We start from the raw sequence: 15979 nt of genomic DNA, 5'->3' as shown, positions 1-15979 counted from the left end.
GAAAACTCTAATTCAAAAAGATACTTTCACCTCAGTGTTCACAGAGGCACTATTTACAATAGGCAAGACATGGAAACAGGCTAAATGTCCATTATCAGATGAATGAATAAAGAAGATGGGGTATATATATAAACAATGGAATATTACTCAGCCATAAAAAAGAATGAAATAATGCCATTTGCAGCACATGCAACATGAATGGACCTTATCATACAAGGTGAAGTAAGTCAGAGAAAGACAAATATCATATGATATCACTCATACGTGGGATCTAAAAAATGATACAAATGAACTTATTTACAAAACAGAAACAGAGTCACAGATGTAGAAAACAAACTTATGGTTACCAAAGGTGGGGGGCAGAAGGGATAAATTAGGAGTTTGGGATGAGCAAATGCAAACAACTATATATAAAAGATAAACAATAAGGTCCTACTGTATAACACAAGGAACTATGTTCAATATCTTGTAAGAAACTATAATGGAAAAGAATCTGAAAAAGAATCACTTTGCTGTACACCAGAAACTAACACAACACTATGAATTGACTATACTTCAATAAAAAACAGATAGATAGCGTAGAAAGGAAGGGAGGGAGGGAGGGAGGAAGAAAGAATCCTGATAGGTATTATTTTATCTTTTATACATGAAGTTGAAAGAGGAGGTGACTGACCCCAGTCCATTCTATTACCTCTTGACTACTCTCGGCAACTTGATTACATGAAGTTCACATGACTACAACTTTCATCCTGTAAAAATATCCTGTACTTCACCATTCCTGAAAATTCCAGCCAAATATTTTATAGTTAAATATGTCTGGATATGTGTAAATTGTGTATGTATAAAATAATAAAATAGTGGGACTTCCCTGGCAGTCCAGTGGTTAAGACGCCGCACTTTCAATGCAGGGGACACAGGTTCGATCCCCGGTCGAGGAGCTAAGATCCCGCATGCCACGCGGCTCAGCCAAATAAAATAAATAATAATAATAAGAAGAAAATAGTAATAAAGCAGTACTCATTGTGACCACAATGACTAACTTTAAGTAAATTACAAAAACTTTAATTTCTTCCAGGACTAAATCTGACTTTAGAAATTCTATGTTTAAGACTCACTGAAGTAAATGTAATAATCATCTTCAAATTACTCTGTATTCATTGTAGAAGTTATTTGAGAATTCTTTCAAAACCTGTTTTCCATGTCATCCAAAACAACCAAATAATTTCCAAGATACATAACATTATGCTTACATTTAAAAAAGAGTACAAACCCAAACTTTTCTTTTTACTAGCTAAGTCAACTGACAACCCTTTAGCCCTGGACAATCCTCCAATTTAAAATATTCACATGAAAAGGATTCTGTGAAAATGGTAGAGTAGGAAACACCAGGAATCTGTCTCCCTACCTGGACAACAATTATACTGGCAGCATCTGTCTAATATAAGGAACTCTGAAGTCAGCTGAAGGCTTGCAACTTCCAAGGAAAAACTTGAACATGCAAATATCAGTTAATTTTGGTCAATTTCAACTCTTAGCACAGTAGCAGCTACCCACCCCCCAGCCACATAGCAGGCAGCTATTTACATGTTCCTGGAGCCGCTTACACACAGCTTGTGGGGGCTAGGTGGAATATAAGAACTCTGTCCTCTGCTTCTGATCACAAAGAGGTGGGCAGCCATTGTTGTTGCACCTCCCCTCACTGATGCAAGCCCCCAGTCTGGCTAAACTGACTTCCCAAAGATTTAATGGGGCAGCACCCTTTTTCACCCCTCTTCATTTTTTCCTGTTTCCTCTTTTGGGAGCCAGACATTAAAGACTAGGACATTCACAAACTGCTGATATACAAGAAAAATTAGAAAGTGACCACACATGCTAAGAGAAAGGCACAGAAAAGATCTGAACAGACATTAAGTTTATACCTCAGTCTGATCTTCAGCACAGACAGCCTACAACAATCAAAATACAAAAACTACAGCAAAAAATAGCAAACCCTGCGGAATGCAGACAATCTGATTTCCAGAGTTACATTATTAGATTCAAATGTCCAGTGTTCAACAAAAAGTCACAAGGCATACAAAGAAAAAGTATGGCCCATTCAAAGCACAAAAAGATAAATCAAGAGAAACCATCCTTGAAAGATGTAATGGTAGATATACTAGATGACTTTAAAACAACTGACTTAAACATGTTCAAAGAACAAAAATGTAGACAAAGACAAGAAAACAATGTGTGAACAAAATGGAAATATCAATAGACAGACAACCTGAAATAAACCAAAAAGAAGTTATGATGCTGAAAAGTACAATAACAGCAAGGAAAAATTCACTAGGTGGATTCAAAGGCAGACCTGAGCAGGCAGGCAGAAGTTGTTCTAGCCAGAGCAATTAAGTATGAAAAAGAAATAAAAGGCATCCAAATTAGAGAGGAAGAAATAAGACGATCTGTTTGCAAATATGATCGTATATGGAGAAAACCCTAAAGACTCCACAAAAGAAAACTGTCAGAACTAATAAATGAATTCAGCAAAGTAGCAGGATACGAAGCCAACAGACAAAAATTAGTTGCACTTCTATCCATCAAAATTGAAGAATCTGAAAAGGAAATTACAAAATCAATTCCATTTACAATAGCATTAAAAAGAATAAAATACTTAGGAATTAACCAAGAAAGTGAAAGACATGTTCAATGAAAAAACAATGCTGAAAGAAATGAAAGAAGATAGATAAATGGAAACACATCTCATGGTCATGGATTGGAAGATTTAATATAGTTAAAATGTCAATACTACCCAAAGCAAGCTACAGATTGAACACAATCCCTATCAAAATCCCAACAACATATATTGCAGAAATAGAAAAACTCATCTTAAAATTTAAATGGAGAGACTTCCTGGTGGCGCAATGGTTAAAAATCCATCTGCCAGTGCAGGGGGCATGGGTTTGATCCCTGGTCCAGGAAGATCCCACAGGCCGCGGAGCAATTAAGCCCAGGCGCCACAACTACTGAGCCTGCGCTCTAGAGCCCATGCTTGCAACAAGAGAAGCTACCGCAATGAGAAGCCCGCGCACCGCAACAAAGAGTAGCCCCCGCTCGTCACAACTAGAGAAAGCCCGCACACAGCAATGAAGGCCCAATGCAGCCAATAAATGGATAAATAAATAAATAAATAAAATTAATAAAAAAATAATAAAATAAAAAGTTTGAAAAAAATTTAAATGGCACCTCTAGGGACCCCAAATAGCCAAAATAATTGAAAAAAAAAGAAAAGAACAAAACTGGAGGGCTCAAAGTTCTTAATATCAAAACTTATTACAAAAGTCGAGTAATTCCAACAGTGCAATACTGGCATAAAAACAGCTAAATAGACCAATGGAATAGAACCCAAATCCCAGAAATAAACCCTTACATATATGGTCAAATTTTTGACAAGTGTGCCAAGACCATTCAGTGGGAAAAAGAACAGTCTTTTCAACAAGCGGTGCTGGGAAAACGTGATATCCACGTGCAGAAGAATGAAATTGGACCCTTACATAAAACCATATATTAAAAACTCCAAATGGATCAAGGACCTAAATCTAAGACCCAAAACAATAAAACTCTTAGAAAAAACGTAGGACAAAAGCTTCATGACATTGGATTTGGCAATGATTTCTTGGATATGACACTAATGGCACAGGTAACAAAAGAAAAAATAGACAAATTGAAATTCATGAAGTTTTAAAATCTTGTGCATCAAAGGACACTATCCTTAGTAAAACAATGCATTACTTAAAAAGTCATGCATTAATACAAGATCCACTCAATGTGCAGGATAGGCCTATAGATTTTAATGTAACAGAATAGGAAATATTCAATGATATTGTTTCAGGTTACATTTTGCAAATAACCTTTGAGAAACTACCACTAGTGTAGCTTTGATTTAGTATCAAAGATTAATATTATCTGAAACACAATTATCTGAAACAGTTATTTAAAATACTACTCCTTAAAAAAACAAAAAAGCTCACTATCCACAGATCCACTGAATAAAAACGCAACTCACACCATTGGAGAAAATATTCTCAAATCATATATCCGGTAAGGGATTAAGATACAGAATATATAGAGAACTTCTAGAACTCAACATCAAAAAACCAAACCACTGGATTCAAAAATGGGCAAAGGACTTTAGTAGATATTTCTCTAAAGAAGATATATGTGGCCAACAAGCACATGAAAAGATGTTCAAATCACTAATCATTCAGGAAATGCTAATCAAAACTTCAAGGAGATACCACTCCATACCCATTAGAATGGCTACTACAAAATAAATAAATAATAACAGAAAATAACAAGTGTTGGCAAGGATATTAAAAAATCGGAACCATGTGCAATGATGGTGGGAATGTAAAAATGGTGCAGCTGTTAACGGAAAGCAATATGGCAGTTCCTCAAAAAATTAAAAATAGAGTTACCATATGATCCAGGAACTCCACTTCTGGGTATATACCTAAAACACTTGAAAGCTGGGTCTCAAAGGGATATTTGTACACCCATGTTCATAGCAGCATTATTTGCAACAGCTGAAACTGGGAAGTAACCCAAGTGTCCATATACTGATGAATGGATAAGCAAAATGTGGCACATGGCATATACATACAATGGAATATTATTCTGCCTTAAAAACGTTAATTCTGCAATATGTTACAACATGGTTGAAACTTGAGGATATTATGCTGAATGAAATAAACCAGTCTCAAAAAGACAAATACTGTATGATTCCACTTACATGAGTATTTAGTCAAAACCATAAAGAAGAAATTGTAATGGTGGTTGCCAGGGACTGGGGGGAAGGGAGAATGTTGAGTTATTTAATAGGTATAGAGTTTCAGTTTTACAAGATAAAAACTGTTATGGGGATGATGGTGATGACTGCACAACAATATGATGATATTTAATACCACTGAACTGTGCACTTGAAAATGGTTAAGATAGTAAATTTTATGTTATGTGTACCTTACCACAGTAAAGAAATATATATATATATTTGTAATAATTTGGTCTCTGACTTATTTCATGTCTTAATCTTGCTTCTTAAATGATGCTGTTTTTAATCACACTATTATCTAACATGCTGTTTATTAATTACATGGATGCTATGTAAAGCACATATTTCTAAATGAGCAGATACCTAAACCAACAGTAAGGGCACATCAGATTACTCTCCAAATATTACTTTGCTAGTTTCAATGAAAGGGAATCAGATTACAAAACTGTTACATAAAAAAGCCTTAAAGCTTAATTGTATTTCATTAAAGAAAACATCAAAATGAATGATTTTTAACTAGATGCATACCAACTTTATATACGCTATAGATAAAATTAACAGGAGATTAAATGATTTCATACTGTAAAAGTATAAAATCTTGTAAGCTCCAAAACACCAGCAGTGTAAAGAGCCAACATTCAATTTTAGGGATTTGAAACTGAACGCTCCTTTAATAGCTCTGTTGGAAGTTGTTAGAATGGTATTTCAAGTATTTTCTGTAATTTGAATTAAACATTACCTTAAAAATGCTGAGCTGGGGAAAAAATGTTAAGAACATCTCCAAATCTAGCATAACAGTTCAATGCTCTATTGTTTGTTGCCTTAACAAAATGAATGTCTACAACGAATTCACAAACCACCTGGAGATTCAAACTGACAATGAAATTGCAATGACAAATCATGCCACTAGACATTAGTTTTAACCAGAGATGCTTCTCTGAGAAGGCAGAGAAGACAGACAACCTTATTATTAGTATAACTGGAAACGTGCTGATACTCCCACCTGACCAAAAATCCTCTCTTCCAACGTATTATATTACCTGTGAAATGTAGCTTATAAACTAATCAGTACCGATGCATTCCTTCATCTGATTAACAAGGGGAATTCACTCTAAAGAGGACAAGGCCTGTGAAATACCAAACAGGCAACTTTGATTGTGTGCATCTGGGAGTGGGGATGGGGGCATGTTTGTAGCCTTCCTGGAGTATGGGAATGTCCTATCCTGCTATAAGACTGCAGTGAGAATTCTGGTTTTGAAAGCTCTTCCTTCTAAAATTCTCTGTAAATCAAGAACAGAAATCATGAGATTTTTAAGAACAACAACAGGGAAAAACCTTTTTCTCTTAGCAGTGAGAAGAATTCATTTAGCAGAATCACAGAAATTTTAAATAAGTGTTCAAGGTGAAAGGTAAGACTCCAAGAAATCAGATTTTGGGAATAATGCACACCTACTCTATATAAGAAAAGGAGATGATGTTTTGCTCCTCAGAAAGAGAGGGAGGAAATGGGGAGAGCCAGAGGGAGCATCCTGTGTGCTATCCCATTAGATCCATCCAGGCATTCTATGCCCAATGTTTAGTAAGGAATTTAATGCAAGCCACATTTTTTTTTTTCAGTAAACTGCATAATGAAATAATTATGGTCAAGCTTGATCTCAGAAAATGTTATTTTCTACTTTCTATTAACAAATGTAAAATTATCTGCTATTTGCCATACCAACTCACTTTTTTTGAATTTTATTTTATTTTTTTATACAGCAGGTTATTGTTGTCAATTTTATACATATTGATGTATATATGTCAATCCCAATCTCCCAATTCATCCCACCACCACCACCACCCATCTCCCCCACATTTTCCCCCCTTGATGTCCATACGTTTGTTCTCTACATCTGTGCCAACTCACTTTTAGCAAATCACTTTCTTCCTTCATTAAATACATAGGAAAAGTTTGTGAATTGTAAGAAGTTTACTGAAGGAATACCATTCCTTTTATCATACTCCTTACTTCATAAATCACTTATCGTTTTAAGCCCACTTTATATCACTTTATTATAAATGAAGCAATGAGAAATAGCATTGTCATGATTTTCATATTTTAAACATTTATATTTTATTATCACTGCATCATTTTAATCTTGACTTTGTTTTAGTAACCTCTCTTTCAAATGCATTCCATAATTTATTTCTAAGTTTTTTTAATAATATTCTTCAAAATCGAATGTTACTGCATTAATTTAATTTAAAAATGAAGTCATACTTTTTCTGAAAACTAAGTCAACCTTATTTGACTGACTGGTTTCACAATTAGGTTATATGGCAGTATTTTATCCAAAACTGAAAATTCAATCAGCAAATAAGCCAGCTCAAGATGTTGACAAAAACATATTTAAAGCAGGCGAAAAGATAAAAGCATTTGATTTAAAATACTGTTTTAGGAAGAGGATACTGAAATAATATTTCAATTTTTCCTAACATTTTCAGAACATATTGAATTAATTAAGGTAACTCTAAATGAGAGAGGCAAAATCTTAATAAAGCTTAGAATGACTAACAGGTAGTAAATCCTTTTGCAAGTCAGGTGGTTTCCAATTGTTTGCTTTCAGCCATTGAATAACAGCCTGAGTGAGTTAACGGTTAACACATCATTGAAAACAAGTTCTGATAATAGGCTACCATGTGATTTTGTTTTGCAAATGACATGGAAGGAGTCCAAAGAACTCCCACCTTCTTATTTATGTGAATATGGTTTCTAAGCACATACATCTGTAACTCTGGAAAATACAAATAAATTTAGTCTCATTCTAATACTCATCCACGTATATATAAACTAATCAGAGCAGAGAAAGTCCCATCCATTAACAGATACATTTCCATTAAAATTTTACTTTTAATATTTAATAATTATCTAAAATTTATAACATTTGTTTTGATAAACTGTATGCTACTAAGAATTGTAATGGGCTTTCCTGGTGGTGCAGTGGTTGAGAGTCCGCCTGCCAATGCAAGGGACACGGGTTCGTGCCCTGGTCCGGGAAGATCCCACATGCCATGGAGCGGCTGGGCCCGTGAACCATGGCCGCTGAGCCTGCGCGTCCGGAGCCTGTGCTCGGCAACGGGAGAGGCCACGGCAGTGAGAGGCCCGCGTACCGCAAAAAAAAAAAAAAAAAAAAAGAATTGTAATGATAAACTTTATTACACTTAAAGCCATAAGTGGCAGATTGAAAAAAACAAAAAATTAGTTTCAATTTATATTTTTGATAAAGAAGTATGATGACACTGGGATCATGAAAAGACATTTTAGCATTAAAATATAATAAAGTAAGATAAAATCATGTCAGGAGACTGTACTGGCAGTTTGACATTAAGGATGTATAGAAACCTCAACTTTTGACTGTCGAAGAGAGAGCTACCTATTTTTTAAATAGATGATGGCAATGAATATTTAGATTACACTGTATATTTTTTGAAAAATGATATAACAGTTCTGGTTAAAAATTCAATATTTATAATACATTGGAAATTACAACCTTTACAACTGTGTAAACATGATATATTTTAGATGTTAATTTTTAAATAGGTGACGGAATATGTAGGGTTTTTTTTTTTTAATATTAGTAAGATCTTAGTTTTCTAAACATGGCAAGAAGACCTCAGACAAGTCACAACCTTTGAAACTGAGTTTCCTAAACTGTAAAATGAGGATAATATCTACTCATTCTACCTCAGGATTAAATTATGTATGTAATATTATGAATGTTCACTACATATATGTATATGCATACATATATATGCTTTCAGTTAAATGTAAAACAATATGATTAAATTTATGAGGGCCTAGAAAAATAACACCTCCCTTAATTTTGAGTACTTCTTATATGAACTAGACAGATCAAGGAAGACATCACATGACAAATCCCAGCTGTAAGTCATGAAAACTTGATTCATTTCCAGGGGCTATATGTTAAATTGAACATATAAGTAACTAAATTCTTTATGTACCACAATTCTTTCAAATTAAACTTGATCAAATATGGGTAGGTATTACAAAACTAGACTTGGGAACTAAGGCACTGAAATGTTCAACTAAAAAGGAGCAAAGGCCTTAGATTTAGAAGCAATGCTGTAGAGGGCCATCCTTACCCAGTCAATCCCAACTTTTGGGGACCATCTGCAACTTCCTATCTTTACAATGAACACTTTGCAACATAAATTCTAAGGCCTGCAAAAAGGTTATGAAACCAATAAGAGTAATATATGCCCATTCTCTGGGCCTCAATCTACAGTTCTCATTTGTTCCATTTAGGTGGAGCCAACCATATTCCCCAGGCAAACCAATCATACTAGACTATAAATATATCATATTAGAACAAAAGATAATTTTAAATATACATTTTATAATCTAAACTGTTCTCAATTCTCTCTATAGCCTAAGCTTGATAATTTTGCTAAATGATTTGATAAACAAGTTAATAATAAGCTATTTACCAAAAAATTGATAATATATAAATTTTTATTAAAGTGTCAAATTACATCTGGGAAATTTGATATGTTCAGTATTTCACAAGTTCTTCCAATCATTTTCCAATATAATTTGCGTTTACAAAATTTCTGTTTAGCTAGAAAAGTTTGAAACTGCTTAGATTCATTAAGCCAAGATTAGTCTTCCAACTCCACAATGGCAATTTTAAAGGCATTCTGCTCCTTCCCATTGTGAGGAAGATATGTTGTGTTCCATGAGGCATTTACAGATGTATAAGACACAGTCTCTGAACTCAAGGAAATTTCAGTCTAATAACTGATACAGAAAAGTTGAAAGTAATGTACAGTGAACACCACAAAAATTCTACAATTAACATTTTACTATATGGTATTTTCTCACATTACTGTATTTGCTTTATCTATATTTTGATTTTTTATGGGCTAACTATTCATCTTTCTATACATCATTACTCCATCTTATATTTTTAATGCATTTCAAAGAAAGTTGCCGGCATAAGTATGTTTCACCCCTAAATACTATCATTAACTAGAGTTTAATAACTTTTAGAGATGTTTTTAGAAAAAATTCACAAATATGAAATGCACAAATCTTGTATCATTTGCAGATTTTTACAAAAGCTTATACCTCTGTAATGCAAACTCCTATCAAGAAATACACCATTACTGTCAGCCAAAAAGTTCTTTCATGCTCGTTCCCAGTCAATCCCCACCCCAACTCCCACCTCTGGAGCACTGGCTCCACAACCCCCGGGCCGAGGACCGGTACTGGTCCGCGGCCTGTTAGGAACTGGGCCACACAGCAGGAGGTGAGCGGCAGGCAAGCAAGTGAAGCTTCATCTGCCTCTCCCCATCACTCGCATTACCACGTGAACCATACTATGCCCACCCCCGTCCGTGGAAAATTTGTCTTCCACCAAACCGGTCCCTGGTGCCAAAAAGATTGGGGACCGCTGCTCTAGAAGGAACCACTGTTAGTGATTTTTTTTTTTCCCACCACAGATTAGTTTTGTAGGTAACTTTTAAATTCAAAATTTAAAACAAAGAGCCGGGAATTCCCTGGTGGTGCAGTGGTTAAGAATCCGCCTGCCAGATGAGGGGACACTGGTTCGAGCCCTGGTCCAGGAAGATCCCACATGCCACGGGGCAACTAAGCCCGTGCGCCATAACTACTGATCCTGCGCTTTAGAGCCCGTGAGCCACAACTACTGAGCCTGCGTGCCTAGAGCCCATGCTCTGCAACAAATAGAAGCCATCTTAATGAGAAGCCCACGAACCGCGACGAAGAGTAGCCCCCGCTCACCGCAACTAGAGAAAACCCACGCACAGCAACAAAGACCCAACACAGACATAAATAAATAAATGTAACAATTTTTTTAAATCCATCTTTAAAAAAAAAACAAAGAGCGATCAGGCTGAAGAATCAAAAAAGAATTCATGTGGATCGATAGGTGTGCAGATACACGATAAATAAAGCAAAATGTTTAACAATTACAGAAATTAGGCGCTAGGTACTATATAGGTGTGCCAGTTATCAATTTACTATCTCTCAGCATTAAATCTACCTTTATTTGCCCTGCTTTATGACAATGGAACTAGACCCTCTAAACACTTCTTCGCCAGCTTTAGAGAGGGCCCTATCAGGTCACTACAGCAGCAGAGAAACACTTCCCTTCTGGATTCCAGTTCTCTATTATCATTAATTAGCGTGAAGGCCCAAGAGCACTGATGAGAAAGGTCCAGCTGTGGCCTCAGGCCCTGTGGCCATGGTAGGTATGCCCTTTTTGAAGAGGCCTGCATCCAAGCTTTGGGAAGAAGGGCTCTCTCCCAGTCTTTCTTCCTCACCCTAGTATCAATAGTAGGTGCTGCTCTTTCACAACTGCTACTTCTGGGACCCTTTGACACAGAGCTCTTTTACCTCTTCTAACAGTTAACCACCCCTCCTTGTTCTAGTTAACAATTTATCATATTAAATTTTCAAATAACCTGTATAGTTGTCTCTCCTGACTGAACTCAGACTACTCTCAAGGATATTTACTGTACAGCTTGTCTGTATGTTTGACAATGTTGGGGGAGGGAGGAAACAGGGAGATATATTTTAAAAGATTGGCAGAATGTTGATAATTGTTGAAGCTGGATGATGGACTGAGAAAATTATACTGTCTCATTTTGTTTATGTTTGTAATTTTTTGTAATAGTTTTTAAAAGTGGAGGGCGGGGAAGAAAGGCTTCATATAGGCCAAAGCATTTGGAGAGAGCCTGGTGGAATGGATTTTGACAGGCATAAATGGAGGCCTAGATTCCAGGTGAGAAAAAGCACACAGTGAAAATGGCAGCAGAATACTGAAGGACATATTTGAGCAATAGCAAGTAAGCTGGCTAAAGTAAAGGTGTATAATGCAATTGAATGTTTGCTGAGATTTTTTTTTTTCCTCCCCTTTAACCTTCATGTCAAGGTGTTAGTTCTTCATACTCAATTGCTTTTTTTTCCCCTACTCTCCTGTCCCTACCCCATGCTTCTACTTACTATCCAAAGTCTAGCTCTTACCCATTCTTCCCCACCTCTTATTAATCATAAATTGATCCATTTCAGAGTCTTTTCATATATCTTTATTTTTTTAAACAGTGGGCGTAATTATATCTGTCTTGGGACACATTTAGGAGAAAATATAGGTATGTTTGTGCTTATATAGCAGTATTTTTTACATGTAAAGCCATTAGCAGTGAAATGAGACAAGTTTTCATAATCTCTAGTTAGTAGGGGATAAGAGAAAACATTAATTGATTTACTATTATTTAATAACTCGTGACGTTTTATAATCGCAAAATACACCTCTACATACAAGAATGAGTATGCGTGTGTCAACACATTATCTCCGGGAAGGGGTTGGTAATATTCTTTGTTAAGCTGAGTAGTGAACTGACCAAATAATAAAATTAATACCCATTATTTTCTCCACCCACCAATACATTTAAAGCACCCTTAGGCTATTCTCCAGTGACAACTCTCTCTGTCCTTCCTTAGGAATGACAAAAATCATAAAATTTGACTTACAAAAAACATTTTTGCTTAATCCAAACTGAAAATATTATAAAGTATAAAAGCAGCTAGAAATTTAAGAACTCATAATAGAGATAACATCAGAGAGAGCACATATATCCAAATAAAACATATATTATGATGATTCATAAAAAGCGCATATGAATATGGACCTGTTGCACACATTAAAATATATAGACACCCCAACGGAGCTCCTTTCTCTCCTAACCCCCATTATTGGTAGGGTCTGAACCTACCATTCTATTTCAGGCTTCAACAAGTGGCACATGCTCTTCCACCTATTTAGAATGTGGCGGGACATAGGTATTCCAGAACAGTAGAGAGCAGAAGAGAAATGTTGTTCGATGTCACTCAGGCGATGACTATGCTTTCCTATGCCCTCCTGAGGATGCAGTGCTGCGGATGCTAAGTTTCATTCAAGATCTAGGACAATGCATTGTTTGTAAACTTTGCACACCAAAACTGTCAATGTGAGTTCTTCCAGAATAAATCAGCAATGGTTAAGACAAGAATTGGGTTTCTTTCCTGCCTGGCACAGGACTCTTCCTGTGTAGTCAGTATCACAGACAGCAATGCACTCCATAGGGTACCCATGGGCAAAAGAAATGCCTCCACAAAGATATGCAGCAGCTGTTCCTGCTCTAGATGATGCAACGCACTCAATAAGGTACCAGGGGCAAAAGAAATGCCTCCACAAAGATATGCTGCAGCTGCTCCTGCTCTAGATGACGTCTTGCTTCCACTAAGTTCTGGCAGCCATGCAACAGAACTTTCTGCGATAATGAAAATGTTTGCTAGTCTATCACATGTGGCTATTGAGCACTTGAAATGTAGCCAGTGTGACTGAGAAACTGTATTTTTAAATTAATTTTTATTGACATAGAGTTGACATATGTTAGTTTCAGGTATACTACAAAGTGATTTGATATTTGCATACACTATGAAGTGATCATCATAATGAGTCTAGTAACAATCTGTCTCCATACAAAGGTATTACAATATTATTGACCATATTCCTAATGCTGTATATTACATCCCCATGGCTTATTTATTACATAACTGTAGGTCTGTACATCTTAATCCCTTACACCTATTTCATCCACTCCTCTATCCCTTCCCTTCTGGCAAACACCTGTTTGTTCTCTGTTATCTATAAGTCTGTTTTGTTTCATTTGTTTTGCTTTTTACATTCTATACATAATTGAGAGCATGTGGTATTTGTCTTTCTCTGACTTACTGCACTTACCATAATACTCTCTAGATCTATCCATGTTGACAAAAATGGCAAGATTTCTTTTTTTTATGTCTGAGTAATATCCATATACCACATCTTCCTTACGCATTAGTCTATCGGTGGATATTTAGGTTGCTTTTATATCTTGACTATTGTAAATAATGCTGCAATGAACACTGGAGGTGTTTTTGAATTGGTTTTTCTGTTTTCTTTGGGTAAATGCCCATAAGTGAAATTGCCAGATCATATGGCAGTTGTATTTTTAATTTTTTAAAGAAACTCCATACTGTTTTCCATAGTGGCTGCACCAATTTACAATCTCACCAACAGTGCTTAGCAGTATTTTTTGGTTAAGCCTCCTCATGCAAGGGAAACAAAAACAAACAAATGAGACTACATCAACTAAAAAGCTTTTGCACAGCAAAGGAAACCATCAACAACACAAAAAGGAAGCTTACTAAATGGAGAAGATATTTGTAAACAATATATCCAATAAGGGGTTAATATCCAAAGTATATAAAGAACTCATATAACTCAACATCAAAAAAACAAACCCAAACAACTCAATTACAAAATGGACAGAGGACCTGAATTGAAATTTTTTCAAAGAAGATGTACAGATGGCCAAAAGACACACGAAAAGATGCTCAATATCACTAATCATCAAGGAAACGCAAATCAAAATCCCAAGGAGACACCACCCTCACACCTGTACAAATGGCTGTTACCAAGAAGACAACAAATAACAAGTGTTGGTGAGGATAAAGAGAAAAGGGAACCCTTGTATGCTACTTTTATTTAATTTTTATTAATTTAAATGTAACAGCCACGTGACAATGCAATTCCAAAGCCTTAGTTTTAAAAAAAAAAAAAGCAGGGACTTAACACATGTATGTTTGCAAATTGTTGAATGTCAACCCAAAACACTACCTGCAACACTGCAAAGTGGTTCTACCTCCTCCTACCCTAGCTGCCTGGCAGAAACATCCATTTGTCCTCATTCAGACAGCACCTCCTTTGTGAAACTGTGGCAGCCCAGAGTTACTAACTTGTTACCTAACTATTACTAACCAGGTCACACCATGTTGTCATTATGGGTTTACATATCTGTGTTCCCTGCTAAACTGGGGCTCTAAAAAGGCAGCAGTTGTGTATTATTAACTTCTGAATCCCCAGAGCCTAGCAGAATGCCACATCCTAAAATCCTTGCTCTATTATCACACCAGTCTTCATTTAACCAATCCATACTCTTCAATTTATCACACCAGTCTTCATTTAACCAATTTATCACACCAGTCTTCATTTAACCAATCCATACTCTTCACTGCTCTACCATCTGAAATCTCATAATCCCACCATCCATAATGAACATCTTAGAACTGGAGAAATTACAGGTCATATTATCTGTACCAACGGGTGTGGTGTTTTACTTCTACATACAATTGCTCAGTAGAAAACACTGTAAAATAGTGGAAACGATGCATATTAGAAACTCAAGTTTTCTAAAGAGAAATAACGAGAAAGTAGTTAGACACAGGAGTTTGGAATTCAGGACGAGACACAAATTTGGGAGTTTTTGACATAGAAGTGGCATTTTGAAACTATGCAACTCATGAATTAGATCACTAAGGGATTAAGTGTAGACAGAAGAATACAGGCACTCCAAGGTTAAGAGGTCAGAAGTGAAAAACAACTTGCAAAGAACACTGAGAAGGGGCAACCAGTGGCATACAGGAAAACCAGGAAATATGCTGAGAGCCACGTGAATAGTTATTCAAGGAGGAGAGAGTCATTAAGCTATGATAAATGCTATTGATAGATCAAGTTGGAAAGTAAGGTTCTATTTCTTTCACACAATAGCAAACCCTCCAAAACTGAAGAGAAAAACTGAAAGATATCACTTGGCATTCAATCACCAGTGTAACCAGAAGTTACACCAATGTTTTCTAATATAGATATTTCTTTCATTTCATTACACATATGCTATTCCAGATCATCACATCTTCCTCTTATCTTAACATCCACATGAAACAAGGTTTCAGTGAGCACAATTTTCCTGGGCAGCACTAATTTTAAACGAAAACCTCGTTATTTTACCAGCTGAGACTGAAATAACCAGTGTCTCCCATTCAGCTGCCACGCTTTCCTTAGAAATGCAGGTTTGGCATAATTTAAAGGTCAAGATGGTTTAAAGAGCATTCAGTTTCCAAAAAAGAACGGACAAAAGTGTCAACATTCACGGAAGACTTCGAGAAAAAGTTAGACTGTGAACTCCAGGAAGGGAGGGGCTCATTTCCCACAAAGCTGGAGCTCAATATTTTTCACTTAACTTGAAAAAAGCTGTATCTTACTGCGGGGAAGTGGCGTGAACTTCAGG

General features: G+C 36.0%; 1 protein-coding gene across 4 annotated transcripts in view; it reads right to left on the bottom strand.

Annotated features, from left to right (window-relative positions):
* WDPCP (WD repeat containing planar cell polarity effector) overlaps nt 1-15979 on the bottom strand; it is a 392633-nt gene that overhangs the window by 376050 nt on the left and 604 nt on the right. The gene's annotated exons all lie outside the window — the stretch shown is intronic.

This window comes from Monodon monoceros, unplaced genomic scaffold, assembly GCF_005190385.1.
Source record: "Monodon monoceros isolate NGI ecotype Baffin Bay Population unplaced genomic scaffold, NGI_Narwhal_1 Super_Scaffold_19, whole genome shotgun sequence".
Lineage (NCBI taxonomy): Eukaryota > Metazoa > Chordata > Mammalia > Artiodactyla > Monodontidae > Monodon > Monodon monoceros.
The sequence above is the reverse complement of the archived record's forward strand: the minus strand, read 5'-3'. Positions and strand labels throughout refer to the sequence as shown.